This window comes from Lepidochelys olivacea (genome assembly GCF_965140295.1).
Source record: "Lepidochelys olivacea isolate rLepOli2 genome assembly, chromosome: 1".
NCBI lineage: Eukaryota > Metazoa > Chordata > Testudines > Cheloniidae > Lepidochelys > Lepidochelys olivacea.
In genome coordinates this window covers 274,405,268-274,433,017 of record NC_140411.1, presented here as the reverse complement: position 1 = coordinate 274,433,017, position 27,750 = coordinate 274,405,268, and positions in this window count along the sequence as shown.

The window sequence follows — 27,750 nt, the reverse complement described above, 5'->3', positions numbered from 1 at the left end:
TGATGACCAGAAACAATCAGTTCAATTCACTAACCACACAAAATACTAACTTAGTTTAACAAATCAGTTCGTTTTCAATGCAAAATATGTTTTAATAAACTTTTTTACGTCTTCAGCACACTTAAGATAGCATTTAATTTTTTAGTAAATAAAACTTTTTGTGCATTTTTAATTGAATTTGAGCTTTCATTCAAATAGAGCTTGACACAAACTGCAAGTAAAAAGTTCATCATCTAGAAAATAAGAAATACATTATTCGTCATTTTCCAATATAAACATTAAGAATTTGAATAAATGAAAGTTAAGCTTAGTCTTGGAATGATTAGATTTTTATCTGTAAATGTTGGTATATGTTAATTTCACCATGCACACAAATTGACTGGAAAATAATATTTCCATTGATAATAATCAAAATGTATGGATAGGCAAAATAAGAAAAATGCTGCTTGAGAACTTATTAGTTTGATTTAAGGATATTTACTCTGTATATTTTGACATGTGATTTTGACAATTTGTGTTTTAACAGTTATAAAACTTTTAACTTTTTGAATCTCAGTGTCTACTATCATTAAATAATTGTCTGAACACCCCACAGCTTCCCACCACTGTGAAAATTTAAATCAATATTGAAAAAAATGCTTCAATAAACAATATCTGTCAAAACCATAAACAAATAAAATTGAATTATTTCAAGCCTAGTTAAGCTCTATAATTGCTTAAATAAGTATATATGTGTATCCTGATTAGACAAAAGTAGCACCATCTTTATTGTAGAGCCTATATTTAATTGCAAATCAGCCTGTTTTAATGATTACCAACCAATGAGAATCAACCTTTCTTTAGGAAAATAACTGAAGTCCAAATGTAAAACACGATTAAAATCAATTATTTAAATCCAGGTTTGCTGCATGCTGATTAAAATCGATTAATTAATCTCTTTGATTTAAATCAATCCACGATGCATCTGATGATCCAATGCTAGATTAATCAGGCCTGACAGCCATAGTCTCTTCAGCCAAAACGGCACAAATAGCATCACTGCCACTCTCTTGTTCCTATCTTTTGTATTCTGCAGAGCAGTGGAAAACATGGGAAGACATATAGCAGGCACCTTGCCCAAATGGAGGTCATACACCACTTCACATCCTAGGTCCTGATACAGAGAGGCTACCGGGCACTTTATTTACAGTTTTCAGGTGCAAATAGATCTCCAGCCAAACAAACTTACTTATAATGACAAAGAGACTTCCGGGAGTAAGAGCTACTCTTAGTGGCAAAAAGAAAAGGAGTACTTGTGGCACCTTAGAGACTAACAAATTTATCTGAGCATAATAAATGAAGATGAAGTGAGCTGTAGCTCACGAAAGCTTATGCTCAAATAAATTTGTTCGTCTTTAACGTGCCACAGGTACTCCTTTTCTTTTTGCGAATACAAACTAACACGACTGCTACTCTGAAACCTGTCTTAGTGGCAAGTCATGGTCATTCATGACAATGAATACTCACTAGGCAAAGGCAAACCAAGTGACAATGACTCTATCACCTGTTGGTTAGCGTACTCACATAAAAGGTAGATGACCCAAGTTCTGGATCCTGCTCTAACGACTATTTAGTTAAAAAGGGGGAACCACTTCAACAGGAGAGATCGAGGAAGACAGATAAGAGAATGTTCCCTAGCCTTGTTGTTAGGGCACTCTCTTAAAATGTGGAAGTCCCAAGTTCAAATCCCTTTTTCACATCACGCAGAGGAGAGAACCCAATCTGGATCTCCCATGTATAGGTGAGTTCTCTAACCACAGATCTTAAGATTATAAGGGAGGCCTCGTCCCTGGCCATGTTGTGAATCTAGTCCTCCTTTGCTTATCAAAATGCCCTAAAATCAAAATGAAAAAGTTTTGGGTCAGATTGAAACAGAACATTTCATTTTGATCTGACTTGACATTTTTTTGACTACTCAATTCGCCAACATTTGAGAGACATCTGTGTTGTTATTTGATTAAAATATGACCATATAGATCATTGTTGCAACCACTGTTATATATTTTCAACAAAACTTGTATAAAATGTGGCATGTAAGATGTCTATGCAAAGGTTATGATTTGCTGGTTATGATTATGCTGTCTGTATCATTTTTGTATTTGAAGTTATGAGTATTGGCTCTATACCTGGATTTCAAATGTTTGCTCCTGGGGTAACTCCCACAAAGGTAGTTAGCCAGCACGTCTTGAAGGGACTATTCAAATTGAGTGGCCCATCAAAAGGACACTTAACTCACAATGGACCATGGGAGACGCCCATCTAGATTGAACGGACTTTCCTGTGGACATTCCATCTGAAGTATAGGTAATGGCTTCCTTCTATGACTAAGTGAAATCGGGCATGGACAGGTGACTTGCCCATGTGACTGCAAACTCCCATCTTTTACCTGTAATTTTCCACAGCTGTACTGAGGGTTTTCCCTCCACATGGCAGAAGCTATAAAAGGCTTTGGAAACACCTCCATTTTGCATCTTTCCTGCTCAAACCTCTGGACTATGGACTTATATTAATGGGAACATTCTAAGCAAGGAACTGAGGCCCTTCCAATGATTTGGAAACAACCAGAGACTTATCTAGCCAACTGTTTATTTCATCACTGCTACAAGCCTGAACCAAGAACATTTATTGTATGTATTTGACTCCTTTAACCAATTTTAACTCTCGCCTTTCTTTCTTTTTATAAATAAACCTTTAGATTTTAGATACTAAAGGATTGGCATCAGCATGATTTTTGCATAAGATCTGAGTTATATATTGACCTGGCTGGTCCTTTGGGATCAGAAGAACTTTTTATTTGATGAGACTGGTTGTAAAGAACCACCCATCTTTAAATCCAGTGTTTTTGGGGGTGATACAAGGACTGGAATACCTAAGGAAACGGCTTTTATGACTTCTTGTTAGTCAGTGTGGTGAAATTCAAGTTTACTTTTCTTGCTGGTTTGGTATATCTCATGGGAGAATAACCTCTAGTTTTGGGGTGTGTCCGCCCTATTTCTCAGCAGTATTCTGAATTTGGTATTCTCAGTTGTGACCCACAAAGGCACGGTTACAACATTCTTTTTGGTTTGACTTGAAACTACACTTTTCTTTAATTTTTTCAGTATTTCTGAGGGAGCAGGGCGTGACATATCCTTTATTCACTCAGCTCTGAAAATCAATATTATTGCTACCTTGATCCTGGAGACACCCACTGGGAGCACTTGTAAGAACAGACTAGAATGATTGTAATTAGGAAAAGAAAAAGATTCCCAAACATAAGAATTGTATGAGGTGGTAAAATGGGAATGCTCTGAAGTCAGACCTACTTTAAGAACTTATTTAGATGTTTCAGACTGAGCTCTGCTCATCCTTGAGTGTCTGAGGCTAGAAATAGGATGGGGAGCCGGTTGCAATGTTCTACGCTGAAGGAGATGATCGATTATTTCATTCGTGTCATGGCCTTTCAGTGGGTTGCTGGGAGTGGGAATGGGACAAAGCTGTTCTTGTAATTCATTGCATAGGGTACCTCTTCTGGACAATGTCCAGAGACCAGGTTGATCAAAGCTATATATAGTCCTTCAGTCTCCAAACTGAGAGATCCTGGCACTAATCGAGGGGTCTAATTTCAGATGGGATTGGTTGGGAGACCTGCAGATAGCTCTGAAGCAATAGAAGGCAGCCAGTGACCCTGTACTTGTTCTAGCTACCACTTGCAAAGAGGTATTTTCCCCTGTTGTACTTAGGATTGCCAACATTCAAATCCCTGAGAAGAGAACACCCATGCCCCACCCCTTCCCTGGGCCCCTGCCCCCTGTCCCACCTCTTCCTCCGAGACCCTGCCCACTGCCTGCCTGTCCACCCATCACTCGCTGTCCACCTCCACCCCCTGTCGCTCACTCCCCCATTCCCTAGGACTCACCCGCTGCCTGCAGAGTAGGGCTGGGAGCAGCTGACGCAAAGCCTGCCCGCCTGCCCAATTGGGGCACAGTAGGGCACGGCAGCAGTCAGTCCCCAGAATGAGGGGCTGGGGTGGGGAAATCAGGGCACAGAGGAGCTGGGGGGTCAGTCCCTGGAGCAAGGGACTGGGGTGGAAAAATCAGGGCACAGCAGATCCGGGGTGAGTCCCTGGAGCGAGGGGCTGGGGTTGGGAAATTGGGGCACAGCCGGACAGGTGGGCAGACAGGTTACAGCCTCCCCCCTCCTGCAATGGCACCGGTACCTACTTTGGAGCCCAGTCCAGGAGTCTGAGAGTTCTCTCTGTCAGGCTGGGGGGCAGGAAGAGCAGCAGCTGCTAAGCAGAGCCGCTCCTCCAGGCTCCAGCAGCAGCTGCTGCTCTTCCCACACACACCCCACCAATTTCCCTTTTCGACTGGATGTTCTGGTCAAAAACCAGACACCTGTCAACCCTAGTTGTACTTCACACTGCTTCAGATTGCCATGTGACCTGTGGTCCTTCCCCACAGTCACTGGCAGGCACCATGCTTCTAAGTTAATTTTTCTTATGATTCTGAATACCTTCAGCTCCCCGTAAAGTTTCCCATTGTATCACTAAGATCGCTGATTTGTCTGAGCATCTGATCTGAGAATCCATCCTGTATACCTACAAGAAACAGATTTGAATCCCACTCTTCCCCTTCCTCTCCAGGAAGAAGCCCTTACGCTGTGCAATTTTAGTTAGAAAGCGACTATACTTGCAATACTGTCCAGCCACGTTAGCATTGCTTGTGAAAGCAAATCAGGGCACTTAGGGGAGTCCAATGACCTTTCAGATTTGTTTATTTTTGTTAGCCTGCTGCCACCCCGGAGTTTTCAAAGGATAGAGCTGATGCCTGCCTGGACTTGGCTGACTGTAAAGGGCTTTATAGTGAGGAGACTGCTCTTGCAGGTAAAAATCTCCCCCAGTTAGCAATGCAGAGTCCTGCCAAGGGAAAATAGCCACATACCAGCTTAAGTTTTGACTGGTGCACAATGAGGAACCTTCTGGCCTTATAAAATGGAGGCCGGCGGGTGAGTGGAGTAGATAGAAATAAATGGCGGGCCAAGAGGCCCCTTACTTATTCCCAGCTCTTCCACATCTGACTGCCCGTTCTTCCACATGGGGGCTGCTGTCCCCCTCGTCATTCCATAGCCATCTGCTGTGGGAAGAAGATGAAAGTGGTGGTGAGACAAGGCAACCTCAGCAAAATCTGGAAACACTAACATTGGCATCTGGGGATGGTGATGCATAGTGGCAGCTGGGCAAAACAGCCCAATATGTGCCCAATCTTTTAGGTGTGGTAGGAAATCTCTCTCCTTCAACTACACCTTCCCAGGGTGCATGAGGAGTGAATACATAGCTATAGCATGTCTAAGGCAGCTGCAGATCTAAGATTCTCTTTTGTTTTTCTTTTTAATATAGTCTATTTATTTGATTCCCTAACTCTGATTTGGACTCCTGGCCTTCCTTTCCTAAGGAGGAAGATTTCGCTAAGTAAGGGGATGTGTGTGCATGCCTAGAGGAATCAGCTCATGTCTATAGCCTGGTCTTTTCTGCAGTGATCTGCCATGCAGCATCATGTGAGGGTGAGCAGGGGAAACCAACACTGGTGATTATCCCATATGCTGTACCCTATAAAAATGGATCAGGGAAACAGTACTGATTTTAGTATTCATTTGCTTCTCCTTTGAGTTTATCCCCCTAATCCTGCATCAGAGGGGGAACAAAATTGGGCTCAGATTGCTCTAAAAATATTTCAAGTGGCTAACGTCCTTGAAAGAACAGGGAAATCCCACTGTCTTTCTTCCCCACCTGGGCTCTTTTTGGTCTCTGAAGGAATATTCTGGCTACAGGCACAAGGATGGATTCCCTAGAAGTTCTACTCCTCTCTATTGCATGGGATTTATATGGGAGGCCAGATAGGTCTCTTTCCCCGGCAGCATAGGTGCTGACTCTATAAGTGCTCTGGGGCGATAGGTGACCAAGTGTCCGGTCAAAAACCCGGTCAAGAACACCCGGTCAAAAAGGGACCCTGGGCCGTTAAAGGTCCGGTCCGCGGTGCTGCGGGTATAAGGCAGGCTAGTCCCTACCTGTCCTGGCACCGCACCGTGCCCAGGAAGCAGCCAGCATGTCCGGCTCCTGGGGGGGGGGGGCATGGGGCTCCACACGCTGCCCCTGCCCCAAGCACTGGCTCTACACTCCCATTAGGTGACAGCAGCACTCATGGAGCCTCCCGCCCGCACCCCCCCTCCCCCCGAGCCTACTAGCACTGGACCTGCTGGCTGCTTCCAGCAGATGTGCAACCTGGTGTCAGGACAGGCAGGCAGCCTGCCTTAGTGCCCCCTGCTGCACCACTGACCGGGAGCTGCGCTCCAACCCTGAGCTCCAACCCCTTGCCCCAGCCCTCAGCCCCCCCCAAACCTGGAGCCCCCTCCTGCACTGCAAAGCCCTCATCCCTGGCCCCATGCCAGAGCCTGGCCCCCTAGCCCACCCCCCTGACCCCCACTGCACCCCAACCCCTGCCCCAGCCCAGAGCCCCCTCCCACACCCTGAACCCCTCATTCCCGGCCCCACCCCAGAGCCCGCACCCCCCAGCCCAGAGCCCTTACCCCCCCTGCACCCCAACCCCCTACCTCAGCCCAAAGCCCCCTCCCGCACCCTGAACCCCTCATCCCCAGCCCCACCCCAGAGCCCTCTTCCCTTCCTGCACCCCAACCCCCTGCTTCAACCCACAGCCCCCTCCTACACGCCAAATCCCTCAGCCCAACCCCCCAGCCTGGAGCCCCCTCCTGGACCCCAAACCCCTCATCCCCAGACCCACCCCAGAGCCTTCACCCCCAGTCCAGAGCCCGTACCCCTTCCCACACCCCAACCCCTGCCTCAACCTGCAGTCCACTCCCACATTCCGAATCTCTTGGCCCATCCCCCCAGCCCGGAGCCGCCTCCTGCGCCCCAAGCTCCTGCCCCAGCCCAGTGAAAGTGAGTGAGGGTGGGAGAGAGTGAGCCACCAAGGGAGGGGGAATGTAGTGAGCAGGGGGCAGGGCCACAGGGAAGGGAAGGGGCAGGGGCGGGGCCTTGGGGAAGGGGCGGGGCCTTGGGGAAGGGGCGGGGCTAGGGTGTTTGGTTGTGTACAATTAGAAAGTTGGCAACCCTATCTGGGGCTCAAGCACCCATAATAAAAACCAGGGGGTGCTCAGCACCCACCAGCCGCAGCTGTTCATCAAGGCCACTGATCAACTGTTCGCCGAGGCGGGATGGGGCTTCTAGGGAGGGGCGGAGTGGGGGGCAGGAAGTGGCGGAGTGAGGATTGGGCCTGGGGAGCAGATGCGGGAAGAGGCAGAGTGAGAGTGGGGCCTCGGGGCGGAGCAGGGGGGTGGAGCAACCACCGGGAAAAATAATAGTCTAAGCCTGTGCCTGGCAGTCTCAACCTAGGCTATGAGCAGGGATTCCTGGGTGGGGTGAGAGGAGGGACTATTACAGAGGCGCCAGCAAGGGAGCAGACTAGGCCCTGAAGGCTCCTTACCACAAATCTCCACACTGGCATCATCCATGCTGTGTCTTATGCCCTCCATCTGTGACCTGCAGAGAAGCATAGGGGGAGGAGGTGTCTGAGCTCTGCAGTCAGAGGCATAGCTTCTGATAGGAGCTATAGGGATGCAGATGCCTTCTACCACCTGGCACACTGCCCTTCTGACTTTGCTCTCTTCATGTAGGTGAGGGAGAAGGGTGCTATTTCCCCAGAGTCATCTTGTTTCCAGTCCTGCCTGGCTCCTTTCCTACCTACAGAAAGGAGCGGGCAAGGCCCCTCTGCCTGGCCTTGGCTGGGAGAAGCTGCACTCTCTACAGACCGCTGGCTCCGAATGAGACACTTTATAAGATGCGGGGGGGAGGGCAGAAGACAGACCTTCTGCCTCTGGCTTTGCTCAGCCTCTCTCTTTCCCTGAAGCCTGCAGGGACACCAGCTGCTGCAAACGCATCACAAGGAGAAGCGGAGCTGAAGGGATAATCTCCATCTTTCTAAAATTAAATACAGCCCCGGGGCATGGCTGGGAATTAGACAGACATTATTGAACTGAATCGTTTGTTTAAAAATTTGAACTATAGTTTGGAATTTTCCTCAGAAAAGCTCTGCAGCAGGGGGTCTGGTGGAGCTGGCAGCTGCTGAGTAGAGGCGAGGGGGTGGATAATACTCAAGGGAATTTCAGGGGGTGGGCATTCACCTGCTGCCAGGTCACTGTTCTGGTTCTACCCCCAAGCTGCAAACAGACTGAGGTACCCATTGTAATGGATTTATAGGCCTTACCATGAAGAATAGACAAAAGCATGAAATAATTAGATGACTTAATCAGCTAGTTTCCTGTAGCACACAGCTCCTAACATGTTGGCTAGTCCTTGGCCAGATGATTTTCATTCCTATTGAAGTGGCTGTAACACTCTGTATCACAAAATAGCACCCTGGAACCCCCATATTCACCCCTGTGCTATGATTATGGTATGTTTTGTAACAAGTAGGCTTTGTGAGGTATCATTTGAGAAGTCATTACTATCCTGTTGAATTATATGTATGAATTACCATTGTATGTGAAGTTATGCTATGTGTGTATTACTGAAATATGTTGTGGGTGTTGGGAGACACCCACAGCCAGCCTTTCAGGGGCAACAAAGGTGCACTTAGTGAGACAGATTTACATCAGGACCAGCCAGACATATGTTAATGGCCCATTAAAGAGAATCCACTCTCCCAGGGCCATCCCTCATAGGGCACATGCACAATGGAGGCAGCCTAATTCATGTGACAAAGAAAGTATCTTCCTAGAAGCTAGAAGAAAATATAAAAGAGGGACAGTGACATCATCATTTGGCCTCTCTCTTCACCCATCTCAACACCTGGAGGATAGTTGGGAAGACAAAGACTTTGAACTAGGGAGATTGGTCCCAGGCTGAAATGGAATTCAGTCTGTGCATTAAGAACTGCGAGCTGTCTATAACATCTATTAGTGTGAGAAACTGCTCGATTCAAGTCTTGCTTAGTCTGTAGACCAGTGGTCTCCAACTTTTCTGTGGGAATAACATATTGCTATTCCCAGAAGGCTGTGGAAGGCGCCGGACACTCCGCCACCAATATGCCGCCGACGAGCGTGGCCACCGAAGAACCGGCCACGGAAATGCCACTGAAAAGCGGCAGCGGCAAGAAGCCTCGCTGCCGAAATACCGCCGAGAAATGGCAACGCTTCTCGGCAGCATTTCGGCAGGTGATTCTCCGGCAGCATGTTCTGCGGGTGCACAAAAACACCCCAGCGGGTGCCCTGGCACCTGTGGGCACTGTGTTGGGGACCACTGCTGTAGACTTTAGACTGCGACTTTATTTTTATTGCATAGGTAACCAACTTTGATCTCTATGCCTGTCACTTATAACCACTTAAAATCTATCTTTCTGTAGTTAATACATCTGTTTTATAGTTTACTTAAAACAGTGTGGTTTTGGTTGAAGTTCTTAGAGAATGTCAGCTGAGGTTAACAAGGGCTGTTGCTCGTCCAGTACCCTTTGCTGGAATGGCAAACTAATGAGTTTGCACTGTTCAAGGGAGTCTTGAGCACTGTAAAATGGTATATTTCTGGGGTGCAAGGCTGGGCCTCATAGCCTGTCAAGATAACTTACTGCCTCAGCTTTCCTAATGAAATAATTTTGGAGTGTAGTAGTTACCAAACAATAACTGCAATGCTAATAACAGGTATATCTGAATCATTGTTTATGCTCTTGAAACTTACTCATTTGTTCTTTGGGGAATAACTACATGCGCCTGTAAACCTAAAAGGAAATTATGAGTATATACTTCTGATTCTGAATTCTATTACTTAGACCATCTCTCCTTCACTGTTGCATTTTTAATGTCTGAACAAACTAAAATTATTCAAATTGCTTCAATGGCTTAAAATATTTATGCTGCTGTGGAAGTCTTAAGCTCAAAGGAATTGATAATAGAAGCAATGTACTATAGTAGTAAAAATTTTATGATTCTTTAACTTTTGGCTGCTCCATGACTCACCTGCTCAGTTATTTAGTCCTGGATATTTCTGAGACAGAATTCCTCATTGAAAGGACTCCTTGCTTAGATTTTAAACATAACATTTTATTGAAGTTTTCAAAACACACCCAAGAGATTGAGGGAATAAGAAAAAAGAGAAGACCCCTAAATAACTGATTTCTTTGTTATTATTACACTTACGCTATTTCCTTATTGAGATGAAAAACTAGTAAGGGAGAAGAGGAGAATGCTAAATATGACATGGCTGTGTTTTCATAATGTACAGGTGGTTTGGTGATTCAGTTTTCCAGTATATTGAAGACTAGAAATATGGCTAAATCTGCAAGGAGTCGTATGCAGCAATGGGGTTTGGAATGAATGGCAGGGAGGGAGAAATCTGAACCCTATCCAGATCCAGATTTTGTAGGTGTCCTTTATCTTTAGATTGTGTCAAATCAAACCTCCCAGCTGCCAATGCACACACACAAAATTTTGAGGTGTTCAAAATCCAGATCTGGATCCAAAATTTGTGGTTTGGACCAATAGCTAATCTAAGGAAAGAACCAAAGTGAGACATTAGATTTAGAACTGGAAAACAAACAACAATCACTTAAAAATAAAATATTGTAATGAAGCTACAAGCTCATTTTTAGACACCTTTGTTCCCCTCCTACTGATCTAGCCAGTGGAGGGCACTATTACCCAATCCAACATCTAGCAAATAGAGGGCTCTGTCATGCCAAGCAAACAGGAAAAGGAAGTACATCCTGAGGTCAGAGGGGGACCAGGCACAAAGACTCAGAGTTTGCATGTGATCGGGAGCAGCAAGCCAGAGGCAGCAACCTGGGAGCTGGCTGCATAGGGAAGCCTGGGCCACAAGCAACTTAGGACTAAAAAGCTGAGAGATGGGCAGAGAAGCAGCAATGTTGCTGACAGGAGGCCAGAAGGAACCACAGCAGAGTAGCCTGCAAGCAAGAGCAATGGGAGCAACAGCATGCGTGCAGCAGGAGGGTCTTCCAATGATAAATCTGTGACCTTTCTGCACTTGTACTGGTCTGTGCACAAGGGCTGGGTTAGAAAATGTTGAGTTGCTATTTTAACAATAAAAAGAAAAGGAGTACTTGTGGCACCTTAGAGACTAACAAATTTATTTGAGTATAAGCTTTCGTGAGCTACAGCTCACTTCATCGGATGCATTCAGTGGAAAATACAGTGGGGAGATTTATATACACAGAGAACATGAAACAATGGGTGTTACCATACACACTGTAACAAGAGTGATCAGGTAAGGTGAGCTATTACCAGCAGGAGAGCGGGGGTGTAGGGGGGGAAGCTTTTGTAGTGATAATCAAGGTGGGCCATTTCCAGCAGTTGACAAGAACGTCAGAAGAACAGTGGGGGGGAGGGGAATAAACATGGGGAAATAGTTTTACTTTGTGTAATGACACATCCACTCCCAGTCTTTATTCAAGCCTAAGTTAATTGAATCCAGTTTGCAAATTAATTCCAATTCAGCCGTCTCTCGTTGGAGTCTGTTTTTGAAGTTTTTTTGTTGAAGAATTGCAACTTTTAGGTCTGTAATAGAGCTGAGATATTTACTAGAGCTACCTGAAACTAGAAGGTGCAAAGGAACCATGTGCTACACCACGTGTAGAACTGGTGTGGGAACTCGGGGTGTTTGGAGCACTTATCATGCTTGCCTCTGAGCTAATGGTCAAGAATTGTTTGATGAAACCGTTTACTTCAAAAAAATGCCAATTACTCAAAACCAAATCTTTGTGCAGAAACATCACTTTAGGGGGAAAAATTGGGACGCTTTCTCAGGTACAGGATGGAATTTCAGGGGGGAAGCCACCCAGTGGTTAGGGCACTCACCTGGGATGTAAGACACCCAGGTTCAAGTTCCTGTTCTGCCTAATTAAGAGCAGGTACCCTAAGCAGCGGGCTACTGGCTATCCCAGAGTAAGCGGGTCTCTCTCTCTCTCTCTCTCTCTCTCCCTCAAAAATGTCCAGAGGTGTCCGTTTTACCACAGTGTAAAAAGGGGAGGGGGAATTAAATCTTGAAAATTCTCATGGTCCAGAAAAACAGTTCCCAGCCCAACTTTACTCATGGCATACTGAGCATGCTAAGGGGGATCTGGTCTGCCACAACACTCACAGTGATATTCTGCAATGGGATGGATCATAATATAATGAAAATGGAGTAATTGCAAGCTGTGAAAATTCTGTAATACCAATATAATCTGATTTAGAGATGCTTCTGACAGTGCAACAATACAGCATGAATGGCCTGGGAAGAGCCAATCTGTACTATTGACTGTCTCTTTGCCACTCAAAGTTCATCCCAGATTTTACAGTAGGCTCATTGCATGCTGGGAGTGGACTTTGGCGAATTTAGACAGTACTAAGATACTACCTATTCTAAGTAAAGAGAATGGTATAGATATGATAAATGTTAATAATGGTATAGATCTGATAAATGCTCCTGTGATAAGCATCTGATTTTTAATGGTGCCCATTTATGCCACATCTAGTCGGGGCCATTGAGCTCACATAGCATTTGAGGATCTTATCTTCCAGAGGAAACCATAATACCAGTGCCAGCCCTGTTACCAAAACAAATTGGCCAGTCATCAGAGAACTCCAATAGCCAACAAAAGAGCTGCTAGGGTAAAACTGGGGGTGGGTTGACAGCTAAAGAGAGGGGTTCCTTTGCATTGAGAACCATGAACTATTTCCAGTATTATTTGGGGGCTGGTTTTGCAGTGCCAATGGAGTAGGTTTGCTGCCAGGTATCTGACAACACTGTCACCAACTTTACTCCTTTGATCGTCATCTGTGGGTAATAACACCAATCTTATTTCCCACCAGCAAATACCCTTCTGCTAAGATAGGGTGGCCAACTCTCCAGGATTGTCCTGGAATATCCAGGAATTAAAGATTAATCTTTAATTAAAGATCATGCCATGTGATGAAACCTCCAGGAATACATCCAGCCAAAACTGGCAACCCTATACTAACTATACTATGTGAGGAGAGATTAAAAAGACTGGGACCATTCAGCTTTGAAAAGAGATGACTAAGGGGTGATATGACAGAGGTCTATAAAATCATGACTGGTATGGAGAAGGTGAATAAGGAAGTGTTATTTGCTCTTTCACATAACACAAGAACCAAGGGGTCAATGAAATGAATAGACAGCAGGTTTAAAACAAACATAAGGAAGTATCCCTTAACACAATACACTGTCAACCTGTGGTTCTTGTTACCAGGGGATGTTGTGAAGGCCTAAACTATAACTTGTTAAAAAAAAGAGAGAGAGAGTTAGATAAGAACAGTGGCTATTAGACAAGATGGTCAGGGACGCAACTCCATACTCTGAGTGTCCCTAAGCCTCTGACTGCCAGATACTCTGACTGGAAGATAGTGGATGGATCACTTGATAATTGCCCTGCTTTGTTCATTCCCTTTGAAGCATCTGGCATTGGCTGGTGGTGGAAGACAGGATACTTGATTAGATGAACCATTGGTCTGACCCAGCATGGCCATTCTTACTTCTTTGCTGCCTATTCATGTTATGCTTTAGAACCTCTTAGGATATGGTTTATGAAAAATATGCTCTGCAAAAATATATCTGCATTGTATCTAAATCTACGTAGTCTTTAAAGCCTAGAGAACTTTAACATTTATTTAAAATCAATTTGCGTATCAAGGAGCATTCCCCCATCATTTTGTTTTCTCACTGAGCACACCATAAAAGCACAATGAGTTCCAGAAAACAGAAAGGAATTTATTCTTGATCTGCAACTGCCACAAAGTTAAGAGGGGCCCAGAAGCCTGGGTTTTGGGTATGGAGGGGTTGTTTGGGATTACTGACATGAGTGAGGACTACGCAGCAAGAATAAAGGTTTGCACGTGTGAGCCCTTAGGAAGAAGGTTTCAGAGTAACAGCCGTGTTAGTCTGTATTCGCAAAAAGAAAAGGAGTACTTGTGGCACCTTAGAGACTAACCAATTTATTTGAGCATGAGCTTTCGTGAGCTACAGCTCACTTCATCGGATGCATACCGTGGAAACTGCAGCAGACTTTATATACACACAGAGAATATGAAACAATACCTCCTCCCACCCCACTGTCCTGCTGGTAATAGCTTATCTAAAGTGATCATCAGGTTGGGCCATTTCCAGCACAAATCCAGGTTTTCTCACCCTCCACCCCCCCACACAAATTCACTCTCCTGCTGGTGATAGCCCATCCAAAGTGACAACTCTTTACACAATGTGCATGATAATCAAGGTGGGCCATTTCCAGCACAAATCCAGGTTTTCTCACACACACCCCCACCCCCATACACACACAAACTCACTCTCCTGCTGGTAATAGCTCATCCAAACTGACCACTCTCCAAGTTTAAATCCAAGTTAAACCAGAACATCTGGGGGGGGGGGGGTTTAGGAAAAAACAAGGGGAAATAGGTAGCCTATTTCCCCTTGTTTTTTCCTAACACCCCCCCTCCCCCGATGTTCTGGTTTAACTTGGATTTAAACTTGGAGAGTGGTCAGTTTGGATGAGCTATTACCAGCAGGAGAGTGAGTTTGTGTGTGTATGGGGGTGGGGGGGGGGGTGTGAGAAAACCTGGATTTGTGCAGGAAATGGCCCACCTTGATTATCATGCACATTGTAGGGAGAGTGGTCACTTTGGATGAGCTATTACCAGCAGGATAGTGAGTTTGTGTGTGTGGTTTTTGGGAGGGGGGTGAGGGGGTGAGAGAACCTGGATTTGTGCAGGAAATGGCCCAACTTGATTATCATGCACATTGTGTAAAGAGTTGTCACTTTGGATGGGCTATCACCAGCAGGAGAGTGAATTTGTGTGGTGGGGTGGAGGGTGAGAAAACCTGGATTTGTGCTGGAAATGGCCCAACCTGATGATCACTTTAGATAAGCTATTACCAGCAGGACAGTGGGGTGGGAGGAGGTATTGTTTCATATTCTCTATGTGTATATAAAGTCTGCTGCAGTTTCCACGGTATGCATCCGATGAAGTGAGCTGTAGCTCACGAAAGCTCATGCTCAAATAAATTGGTTAGTCTCTAAGGTGCCACAAGTACTCCTTTTCTTCTTAGGAAGAAGGTGTAAAAAGTGGGGGGAGGAGGGGAAGGGTGTTGGGTTTTTTTGGTCAGAGTTACTCTCCAGAATCTGTGAAAAGCAAGTATTTTGAAATCAAATATAGCAGGTTTCTAGACATGAACTCTGAATCCAGATCCAAACTCCTTAAAAGTTTGTGGAAGTTTGGATCCAGTTTGGAACTAACCTAAGTTAGAAAGTATTCATATCTGGGGTTCTAGTTCAGGTCCAGCTCTTCTCTCAGATAGCCAGACTTTGCATTTTGAAACTTTCAACCCCCATGAACCAACCATTAAATCAGTAACATTGAAAAGTACCAAAATGTTTTGATCAACAGAATCTGAATAGGATGCAGAGTGTGGAATTGCTCAGCTTATTTCAAAATGAATATAAATGTAAAATCCAGAATTCTACATTATGATTTTTTTATTATATGGGTCAAACAAACCATAGACTTTTTATAAGTCAAATAAAAGACTCTGTGCTTCAAAGCAGAAATAAATCTAATCATTTGGAAGCTAGTTTTTATTAAGGTTTCTGGGAGGAAAAGCCCCCAGGACACAGTACCTCAGCTGGGTCCCTGTAGCTCTCACTACTGGCAGCATTTTAGATGGTTCAATTTGGAATGTTTGCCATGGTGTGAACGTCTTAAAAATACTAGTATTTCAGGCTTGGCTTTTTTTTCTTTAAAAAAAAAACAGTTTGTACTTTAACTATTATATTTTAAATATGATAAGATGTCGTTGGATTTTTAAAAGGCTTTGGTATAAGAGGCTTTTACAGTATCTTCTTTTCCTCTGGCACCACCATTTTTATTAATAGATATATATGCTGCATACATGCAAAGAGCCAGATCAGAACAACCTAATTTGGCTTGAAATTTTCATCGTGTTGGACTTAAAAGTAGCCTCAGATACGGTACGCATGTAGCTGCTATTAAGTTTGGTTACTGCTTAAAGATGTGAAGAGCCCAGACCTGCAAAAAGCCACACATTAACCAGGTCTGACTGTACTTCCTCCCTTGCCTTGTGGCATATACAATATTTATGATTATGCATTGTAAGTAAATGTCAAAGAAGTTTGTGCAGCTCTAAGTAGCACAAAAATTTATTCTGGGTGATTCATTCATTGAGTCAGTCAGTCATGCATACACTCATTCATTCATAAGTAATACTGTACTCAGCTTCAACATGCAACAAAGACTTACTTCCCTGGTGCCTTTTGATGTTTATTGAGCAAACATGATAAACTAGAAGTCCTATTTCTATCTTTCCCAGTATTTTTAAAGAAACAGCACTGCCGCAGCAGCCAATAAATAAATGCCAAGAAAATACACATTATCCCTGTAGCAAGTATTCCTTTAAATAAATGATTTTATAATTTTAAAAATAATAAAGGTCAGTGAGAGACTGATCCCAGATCTAGTACCCAAGGATGCCCTCAGACTGGAGGAGATGGATAGAGATATTGGTGCAAACTAAAAGGTGTTTTACCAGACCAAAATGGAGATTTGCTCCAAAGGACTGCAGTCCTTCTACACAAAGAGAGGGTCACATGAGTATGTACATATATAAACATATAACGTAATCATTGTGAGTGATACAAACTAAAAAAGTAATCAGAGAAACCTGTAGCACTGGGTTTGCAAGACCTCACTATCCTTATAACTACTCATAAGAGGTTCTGCCTGCAGCCTTATTCCTTTAGGTTCCCCTGAGTCTGTGAAAAAGGAGCTGTGTTTATGGGAAAGTCTCCTGTCTCTTACTGCCATGTCTTGCCACAATAAGCCTACAAAGATAGCCAGCATAGGCCTACCACCTCTTTAGTCTTTACATAACTAAGAGAAAAGGAATTCCAGCTCATCTTAGCTTAAGAACTCCCCCCCTAAAGCCAGGCACAGCAGGATTGGATTGTGTCCTAACACCATATTGCTTCCCTGAGACCACTTTCTTTTCCTCATTGATGATGTCATAAGCCTAATACTGTCCATGAAATACGTGAACTACTACACTATGCAGCAACGCACAGGATGCTGAAGACTGCAGAGAGAGTTTGAGTATGAAAAACAGTGGTGATACAGCACAGCTTCACTCCTCCCTCCCCATCTTGAGAGCAGAAGGTGGAAGTGGGGGGGGAGGTATTCATTCTAAGGGGAGAGAGATTGGCACACCATTTACCCCATTTCTAGATGGAGTTTGAGATAGGACATGCCCCAGATAGGAAAACCAACCTCAACTCCTCAAGTGAGCCAGCATTCTGTGATATTTTATCCTGTTGACTTAGGCAAGAGAAGAGGAACTAAGAGGTGGAGCAGGGGGCTGGGAGTTACAAATTCTGAGATACAAGAACTCTGGGGTGTCACAAGTATAAAATCTTCAGCAGACGTATTTTCATTAGTCACAAAGGAGGCAGCTCAGTATTTTTCCCTGTTTTCTCTGCTTCAGATTTCAAAGCCATACACTGTATCCTTAAACATAATTTAATGGCTCATGTTTCAATCTTAAAGAATTTCATGGCTTTGAAATTCCTTTGAAGTTAGGAGACAAAGTATAATTTTTTTTTCAGTTTTGCTTTGTTAACTTTGTCATTTTTTCCCCTAAAGCAGTTCTTAAGTTTACCCTATATTATTGTGCTCTTTTATATTCTCTTATCGGACATCCTTACAAAAAGATATACATATTCTTGTTGTAGATGAGAATGTTTTGACATAGTCTATTGTATTTTTTAAGAACTTTTAAGACAGTGACTTGAAAAATGTCTACTTACATTTCTATACCTTTCTTCTCTTTAATTAGATTTTCAAAGTAACTGCAGGTTTTTGCTCTTCATTTTCCCTTGTCTTGTCCTCATTTATTTCTCTTTGAGGGTTTACACCAGAGGTGCATATATGTTGTCCATATTTTCCTTGTGGTTTGTTAGTTTTGAAAATAATAATAAATTCTTGCATCTCACACATTAAGGTATTGTATGACCATCTTCTCCACTTAGCAATGTATTCATGGTTTTTGACAATTTATAAACCATGTAAAGAATAACAAACACCGTGCACATGTATTGTCAGGCATAATGACATATTAATATGGTGGGCTGGGTATTTTTAATCAAAATTATTATTCGATTAAATATTTTTAAGTGTTTGCTTAATCTGGAAAAAAATTGTAAGAAATAAAAGTCCAAAATCTAAACTATTTAGATTAAGCTATCACTCCAGAGTACATAATGGGACTAGTTCAGTTTCTTCATGTCCCCCTAGGCCTCTATGGGCCAGGCTCCTCAGCCAGACTACAACTCTCATGATTCAGTGTGGCCACAGACTCCCTAAATGCAACTGGTTCCCCTCATCAGGGAACCTAGCCTACGCAGGAAAATGGACACATGAAGCACCGAAACTGCAAATTGCATGAGGCACTGCAGTGGCATTTCCTCATCAAAATATTTCAGTTTTTATTTTTTCAGTGAAAAGTTCAACTTTTCTATAGAAAATTTAGATTTAAAATAAAATCATTTTTCTATTTTTTTTCCTGGGGGGAGTTCACTTTCCAAGCAGCTCTATTAGTTATTTCACTACATGTATAGGATCTGATCCTGCAGACACTTAATACCAAGTGTACAACTTACTCCTCTGAGTTGTCCCACTTCAGTAAAATAGGAAACTCTCCAAATATGACATTACATCTGCTAGTACCATAAGAGTTTGCAGGATCAGATCTGTAGTTTGTTTTTAAATATTTGAATACTGGATTTGGGTGCACAGGAAATGCAAGACATGGCCCACACCTGTTGTTACAAAGGCATATTAAATTGTAAACATGAGTTATCTGCAAGGGCTCAACTCCCAAACTGATACACAATGCGGGGAATAAAGGGAATAGCAGTGTGTCAGGAGGGGTGGGGGGAGAGGAAATTGAGGGACAGGGTAAGAGAAAGATAAGCCTTACAACATGCCCTAAAAGCTACCAAGAAGGGACTCCCCTGGGCCCCTTCAGAATGAAGATCTACAGCCCAGGGTGTTCTCAGCAAAGACAACCCTGCCCCGAGTGCTTCTAGGGACGAGCATTTCATCCATCATAGTTGGTCATAATTGCTAGTCCAAGATGTAGAACAAAAGGTAATCAGTGTAATACATAGGACCAGTTAACTAAACAATTCAACAACAGTATTATACAATACGTAATGAGAATTTTGTACCAGAAAACTTAATTACCTATTACATGTATTTTATATAATATGTACCTCTTCCACTTCATGCACACACAGAATACCTCTTTGGCCAGAATACTGGAAACCTGTCCACTTGTCTGTATAACCAGATACATTTCTACAATTAGAGCATGGAAAAAATGTATATACATTTTTTCCTGGTTAAACTGTATTTGTTAAATAAATATTAACAGTACATCACTGAACTAACTTTAACTGCCCATGCAATCAAAGCTCTACAAACTGACACAGATAACATTACTGTGCAGTACAGGATGGACACTGTGTGGGCATATCTTAGCAATGACAAAAGCCCTAGTAGTCTTCTCAAGTGCCCATTACTGTCCAGGGTTGCCAGGCTTAGCTTAGTTTTACCCCACTCAAATGAAGGAGAAGAGAGAGTGTTCAGTCTTGGGTGAAAGAATAAGACACCATTCAGATCAAACCTTGGACTAGACACTGTCCTCTATTAGCCTAGTGAAGTTGGCAAATCCTGAGCCATAGTTCAAGTTTGAGCCACCAAAAGAAGTTATAAAAACAGCAATGGGACAGGGTGCACATGGCAATATAACCACATGGATAAAATGTGAAACCAAATTAGATATTAAAAGAAATGTGGAATCTGAATCCTTTATCTATGGTTTGTTAGCTTCAATTTAATTAAATTCAATTTAGTTATTTTTACATTCATTTAATGTATTGTTTGGTTGTATGAGCAATAATCTACAAACCAAATAATATTTGTATTGTAAAGTGTTTTTTCAAATGGATGATCATTATGATAAGGTGATATGCAAAATAAATGTTGTATTGATAAAACAGTTATTTTTTAGGTTTTTATATAAAAAGTTTATTTTTGAATATTTCTTTTGTTCTGTCCACTGACTTGTGTGCCTAAACCAGGAGTTAACAGCTCTGGTCCTCCGTGATCTCCAACCATTCAGGTTTTTGTTCCAACCAGCAAATAATTCTTTTTATTAAAATCCACTGGTTTGCATTGTATATAGAATTCTCACGTGCCCTAGACTTTAGTATGAATTAGGACATTTAAGTGTTTCATATGCAATATTAAGCAGTGTACATTTTAAAACACACTATTAAGTGCTGGGTGGATTAAAAACCTGTATAATATTGGATGTTGGTTAGGACCAAAGATGAGAGTCCCTGTCTTAAGCAGGCAGCTAGGTCCTCCTCTCTCCATGTAGTGAGCTAACACAGCACCTGGAAAGTCTCACTCTTTGCCTTTGAATCTCACTCTTTGGGGCTGTAAATCTTACTCTTAAGGACAGCCCTTGGCATTTCTGCAGTTAAAATGAAGCAAAATGAGTTCAAATAGAGATGGCCCATGCTGTTTTGTAGGGTGTTTGTGTGTCAGCAGCCTACAGCAACCCAGTCGGGTATTCTGTTTAAACCTAGCTTCCAGAGAGAGACCAGACCACATGTGCCATGAATGGGAAACAGGAGAGGCCTATGCAAAAAATCATCCCTCTCTGCAAGGTACTTATGGCTTTCCATTAGATGGTGCTTGTCCTAGCGACTGTTTTTAAGCAATCTGAGAGCAACAAGGATCAGTGGAATAGCCTGAAAAACTCTAAAGCAGGATGAGTAGACTACAGAGGACAGACAGAAGCCTCTCATCACATTTAGGGAAATATATACTGTGAACATACTGGATGCAAATGTTTCAGTTCTTGGCAGGTCCAAGTATTATTTCAGTTCTATTAGTAGAAGATATCTCTGTGCATTTCGGGGGGGAGTTTATCAGATTTGGGGCACTACGCATCTGTCAAAATGCTTTGCTTTGATTATCACATTCTGGTTTTACTACTAAAAGTGTCTTTTAATTCAGCTGTCACAAAAGTATTTTTAAAAAAAGAAAAGGAGTACTTGTGGCACCTTAGAGACTAACCAATTTATTTGAGCATGAGCTCACGAAAGCTCATGCTCAAATAAATTGGTTAGTCTCTAAGGTGCCACAAGTACTCCTTCTCTTTTTGCGAATACAGACTAACACGGCTGTTACTCTGAAAAGTATTTTTGAGCATTTCTGGAATACCTTCGGAGTAAGAACCATTGCTCTGTGCAGGGGCTATTCAGGCCACTAGTAAAGAACTCCTTACAAATGCTCACATGCACCCAAAAAGCTAATTCAATACTCCTGTGAGAAGGAAACACCTCCCCAATGTCCCTGCAAATATGGCTAAAAAAAATTCTCCTCAGCCCCAAAGTTGGCAGTTGAACTGATATTCTTTGCATATTGGAAATAATCATCATACTTCAGCACCTAATCCAATCTCTGCCCTAACATAGAGGTAGTGTCCTAGTCATTCTGTACTCTGTTTTCCACTGTGGATTTTGCCAATATCTCCAGGAAAAGTCAATTCTAAATACTGATGATCCTTGAGAACAGTTTTACGGGTGATATGCAGAGCTTCTAAAAAGAATTGCACCATAACTAATGTTTCTCTGAGATCTAAATGCCTATTCAGTCATTTAAGCAAACCTTATAAGACTATCTGGTGATTCACAATAATGTTGTGGATGAGGTCCGAGATGGAATAAAACCTGCAGCTCATTGGATCTTAACTGAGTTGGCGCTACAGTACTAATGAGACTGAAAACTCATTTTTGCAACTTAAGTCAACAGCTATAACTCTGGATACAAAAAAATAAAGAGATCTATTTGCCAAAGTACAACACAATTTAATATTGAGAAATTAACAATTGTTTGCTTTTTGAGAAGGAATAAAAAGTTCATTTTAAAGAATAGGGAAGCATGTACAGTATTATTTTAACATGCCAAATTCAGCCCTGATTTAAGCAGGTATTCCCCCCAGCTGAAACTGTGCCTGCTTCCATTAGTGCCATGCTTGGCTCAACAACTTCATTTTCTTATATCTTGCCATACATTTGGCAGTTACTATTGAGGCTTTGCTGCATTTTTTTAAAGTTGATTGAGCAAACTACTGCAGGTTCCTTCACTCTCTGGTACCCATGTTAACCTGTCCCTCAACCCTCCCTCTACAATCAGAAAAATTCAGCATAGCTCTTGACAAAATTAATTACATTTCATTATTGCTTTCACAAATATAGAAGGCTTCTGGTTCTCTGTTTCTTGTGCCAATCAGTGTAGAAAAGCGAAGATAAAATTACTTTAATGTAACTGGTTCAAAAACATTTCAACACGAAGTGGCTGATAACTTCCCTTCCAAGATCACACAGCGTCTTTCTTTGTTGCTTTTCACATTTTCATTACAACATTATATAATCAAATCATCTTTTATTTTGGTCATATGCAGATTCAAAGTGGACTCTTCCTGGATAGCTTTGAGGAAACTCTTATTCAACAGGATGTAACTCTTCCTTGAGATGACAAGTTATTTATACAGAAATTTTTCATCAAATGAAGCCTGCTTTATTTGCTGCCAAATATATGGAAAGCGAGAAGGGAAGTCTGGCCTCAGTGGCTCCTAGGAGACTGAAAGTAGCGAATAGCAGGAAAATATATACACTATAAAACTGCTATTTAAATAATAGTTTTTCAAGAGTATCCTGATGTGATTTAGAGGTGCAAGTTAACAGGACAGTCAACAGCCCTCACTTGGGGCTGGTTTATGTATGCTACTTTGAGGGTGGCAATTAATAGACTTTAAAGCCAGAAGGGATCATTGTAATTGTCTAATTGTCTGTATTGTCCTGCATAACAATGCAGCACTTCTCTGAAGTGATTTTTGCTTCAAGTCCAAAAGCTGTTGAAACAAAGCATATATTTTAGAAAAAGATCCAATTTTGATTTAAAGATTTCCAGAGATCAAGAATACACCACAACTCTTGGTAAGTTATTCCAATGGTACCTTTATTGTTAAAATGTACACTATTTCTACTCTGAATTTATCTTCAGTCATTGAATTTTCTTGTACCTTTGTCTGCTAGATAGAAGAGCCTATCTAGAAGACAAAGGTCTATTATTAACTTCAATTCCCCATGTAGATCCTTATACGCTTATCAAGTCATGCCTTAGCCTTTTCTTTGTAAAGATAAATAGACCGAGCTCCTTGAATCTATCACTGTAAGGTATGTTTTCCAATCATTTAATCATTCTTGCAGCTCTTCTCTGAACCCTCTCCAATTTATCAGCATCCTTCTTGAACTGCAGACAGCAGAACTGGACACAGTATTCCCACTCTAGTCGCACTAGTACCAATTATAAAGATAATATCACCTTCCTACTCCTACTCGGTATTGCCCTGTTTATGCATCCACTTTTGTCCAATGTCATATTGGGAGTTCATATTCAGCTGATTTTCCTGGGAAGCAGTGACTCTGAAAAAGACGAGAGTCATAGTGGATAGAGTACCCCATCCTGTAAATATGGCCTACATTCATGGTTCCTAGGTATATGACCTTATGTTTAGTCATATTGATACACTGTTTAACAGTGTACAAAACTACTCCATTACCACGCAAGATATGAAGTGAAAAATACTGTATTCGTCAGCTTGCACCAGGCTTTAAAGGTACATTTTTACTTCACAAAAAAACTGTTAGGCTGAAAATATAATGAAAAGTAAATGTTTAAAAAATTACCTAAGTATTTTCCTCTTTATAGATTTTTAGCTATTTTTAAAAAGTTTGTATATTGCTTGACTACTAACTCAAACAAGTCTCTCTCTTATGTGGCAACACTAAATATTTAAAGTGCTGCTGACTGCAGATTCTGAAAGCAAACACCTGCAGGCTACAGCTCAGACAGATCATTGGGAAGAAAAAATGTAGAATGATTTTGCTCTCTTGGGCCATGTGTACACTACCAATTTGTGTCGGCAAAAGTGATGTCAGCACCCAAAAGTCAACACAATAAAAATCTCAATTTCATGTTCACACTTGCTCCCTCTGTCAGCAGATCGCATTCACAGTGGGAGCACCACCATCGAGAGTGTGAGCAATGTACTGTGGGTACCTGTTCCACAGTCCTTCTGTCACTAGGTGTTGTGGGATGATGTAGCAGATCACAGTGCATCTTGGGACAGTGCTAAATGTCCCGTGATGCATTGCTTTCTGTCCCAGCACTCCAGGGGCTTCCGACTTTCTTTTGCGGCATTTTTTCAATGGTCCTTCTTTGCTGTGCACCCCAGCATCTTTGTGAGAAGGAATGGATCCCGCACTGCTCTCCTATGTTCTATTAACTGTCATGAAGACATCACAGATGGCAGTGCAGTTAATCGTGAATTTCCTAACTGAAGAAGACTTGCAGGCACCCAACATTCTGCATGATATGGATAGGAGCAACTTTAGATTGCTTTTGGCATTCACAGAGCAGGTGCAGAGGGGTAGACCGTCGTGTTTGGGCTCATGAAACAAGCACTGAATGGTGGAATTGTATCTTCATGCAGGTGTGGGATGATGAGCAGCAGCTACAGAACATTTTGATGTGGAAAGCCACCTTCCTGGAACTGTGCGTGGAGCTTGTCCCAGACCTGCAGCACAAGGACACCAGACTGAGAACTGCCCTCTCGGTAGAGAAGTGGGTGGTAATTGCTATGTGGAAGCTGGCAACTCCAGATCGCTACTGGTCAGTCACGAATCAATTTGGAATGGGGAAGTCGACCGTGGGGCTGCGTTAATGCAAGCGTGCAGGGAAATAAATCGTATCCTGCTACAAAGGACTGTGACTATGGGAAATGTGCATGAAATAGTGGACGGCTTTGAAGAAATGGGTTTCCCCTAACCATGGAGGAGTGATAGATGGCACACATATTCCAGTTTTGGCACAGACCACCTTGCAATGGAGTACATTAATAGGAAGGGGTACTTCTCCATGGTGTTGCTGGCGCTTGTGGATCACCATGGGCATTTCATTGACATCAGCACAGCGTGATCCGGGAAGGTGCATGATGCATGCATATTCAAGAACATGGGCCTGTACAGAAAGCTGCAAGCAGGGACTTTCTTTCCTAACCAGAAGATTATAGTGGTGGGGAGAGCAGGAGTGTTGAAATGCCCATAGTGATCCTGTGTACCCTTTACAGGCATGGCAAATGAAACTTTACACAGGAGACCTGGACAGCAGTAAGGAGCGGTTCAACCACAGGCTCAGTAGGTGCCAGCTGACATGTGCCTTTGACAGATTAAAGGCGCATAGGCAATGCCTTTAGGGCAGGTTGGACCTCACCAAGGATAATATTCATATGGTCATAGCTGCATGCTGTACGTTGCATAATCTCTGTGAAGCTAAGGGTGAAAGGTTTGCGCAGGGGTGGAGTGCTGAGGCAGACCCCTTGTCCGCTGATTTTGAGCAGCCAGATACCAGGGCTGTCAGAGGAGAGTTATTCGAATCAGTGAGGCTTTGAGGCAGCACTTTGACAATGACCACCAATAACATATCTCTGTCTGAGTTGCTTCAATGTTACATGACATGTAGTTTTCCTAGGAGGCAATGGTGACAGTTGGGGCCTTATATTCCTGTAATAAAGTGATTAAAATGCCTGTGCATGTATTAGCAGTGCCTGCAATCTCACCTTGTTGAAAAAAAAAAATAAAGATGATTTACCATTATAAAAGTTTGCTTTTATTGCACAAGAAACAGCACACACAGATGCTTGGCAGGAAAGGAGGAACCAGGGAAGGGCAGACTGTTACAGCTGTGTGTAGGTCCAGCTATCATTGTGAAAGTTGTCTCGGGGGACAGAGTGAAGGGGAATCCGAGAATTCCCAGACGGTGGAAAGGAATGTGCAGGCGGAGTTTGGGGGGTGGAGTTTGGGGGGGCATGGAAAAGAGTTTTGAATGTGCTACAGTGGAGGTTGAGCACTAATCTTGCGGCATTATTAAGGGCTTCAGCATCCGCGTTTGTTCCTCCATTACTTTAATCATCTGCTCAGTAGTGTCCTAAACAAACACATGATTCTCTTTTCTGTCCTGCTGTTTAGCTTCCCAGCACTCCTTTCGTTCCCTTTTTTCTGCATTGGAGCACTGCAGGACCTCTCAGAACATCTCTTCTTTGCTGCATCTTGGGTGCTCTCTTATCTGGCGGAGATGCTCGGCTGGGGTGCGTAGGGTGTCCCTGAAAGCCACATCTGTTGAAGCACAGGGGACAATGCACAGAAGCGGGGTTGTTAATTTCATGAGTAGGATTGAAACATTTGTGTTAAATGCATCTTTTGCAACATTGTCATCTCTTTTTCCACTGACCCTAGCCAGGCACATATCTCCGCGAACACTCAAAGGATGGTGAGTGCTGACGGGGGTGGTCCACATGGGAAAAAGAGTGCACACTCTTTGCAAGGGTCGTGGTGCAGCATTCTAGGGAACAAATTCTAAAATTCTCCCACGCTTTTCCACAGGTGGGGGTAATTCTAGCAGACATTTCACGGCTAAGGGTAAGCAGGGAAACAAGGGTACGTCTACTCCATGATTGTGGCTTCCGCCCTGCTCCCTATGCTGGTTGCCTATGTACCACTTTGATCTCTGCACAAGTGATTGCCGAATGGCACAGAAAAGTTTTCTACAAGGGGGGGAAGGAACCTTCAGCAGAGGATTACCGAGTACCTCCAGGAAATATTCTGGAGAGCTCTCTGAAGGATTCCCCTTAAGATCGCAGCATGCATTAGCACCCTGTTCCGCCATACTGATAAGCTACATAGGGAAATGTCCAGCTCACAGAAACACAGCCATCCTCCCACACTTCTATGCCCTGAACTCACCTCTGCACTACACAAGCCACAGCCACTTACCAGGAGTCTCATGTCCTGCTTCTTGCTCACCGGAGAGCAACCGCTGAGACTGGCCTGACACCTCTGGAGTGGAGAACAGTTCCTGGCTGCCTGCCCCACCGGGTGATCCCACTGGGAGCTGCACATCCTCATGTAACTCCACCTCTTCATCAATAACTTTGTCCTCTGGGTTAGGTCCTCTTTCCACCACCTCCGTGTCCTCCGAAGTATCCACGGGGCTCTTGGTGATGGAGGTGGAGTGGCCCCCGAGGATGGCATCCAATTCCTTATAGAACCATCAGGTCTTAGGTGAAGCACTTGAGCAACTGTTTGCCTCCCTCACCTTATGGTATGCCTGCCTTAGCTCCTTTATCTTCGATCTGCATTGCAGCATGTCGTGATCATAGCCCTTATTGCACAAGCCTCGAGAAATCTGCCCATAGGTATCCCAATTCCTACAGCTCAAGCACAGCTGGGACTGCACAGCCGGGACTGCACAGCCTCCACTCCCCATATACTGAGCAGATCCAACAACTCTACAGTGGTTAAAGCGTTTGCTGCAATAACCTGCCATGGTCACCTGGGAAGATGCGATGAGACCTCTCCCTGCCGAGGAAACAGGAAATGGAATTTCAAAAATTCTTGGGGCCTCTAAGGGGGAGGGGCAGATGGTTGTTTACCTGGCTGCAGGGAA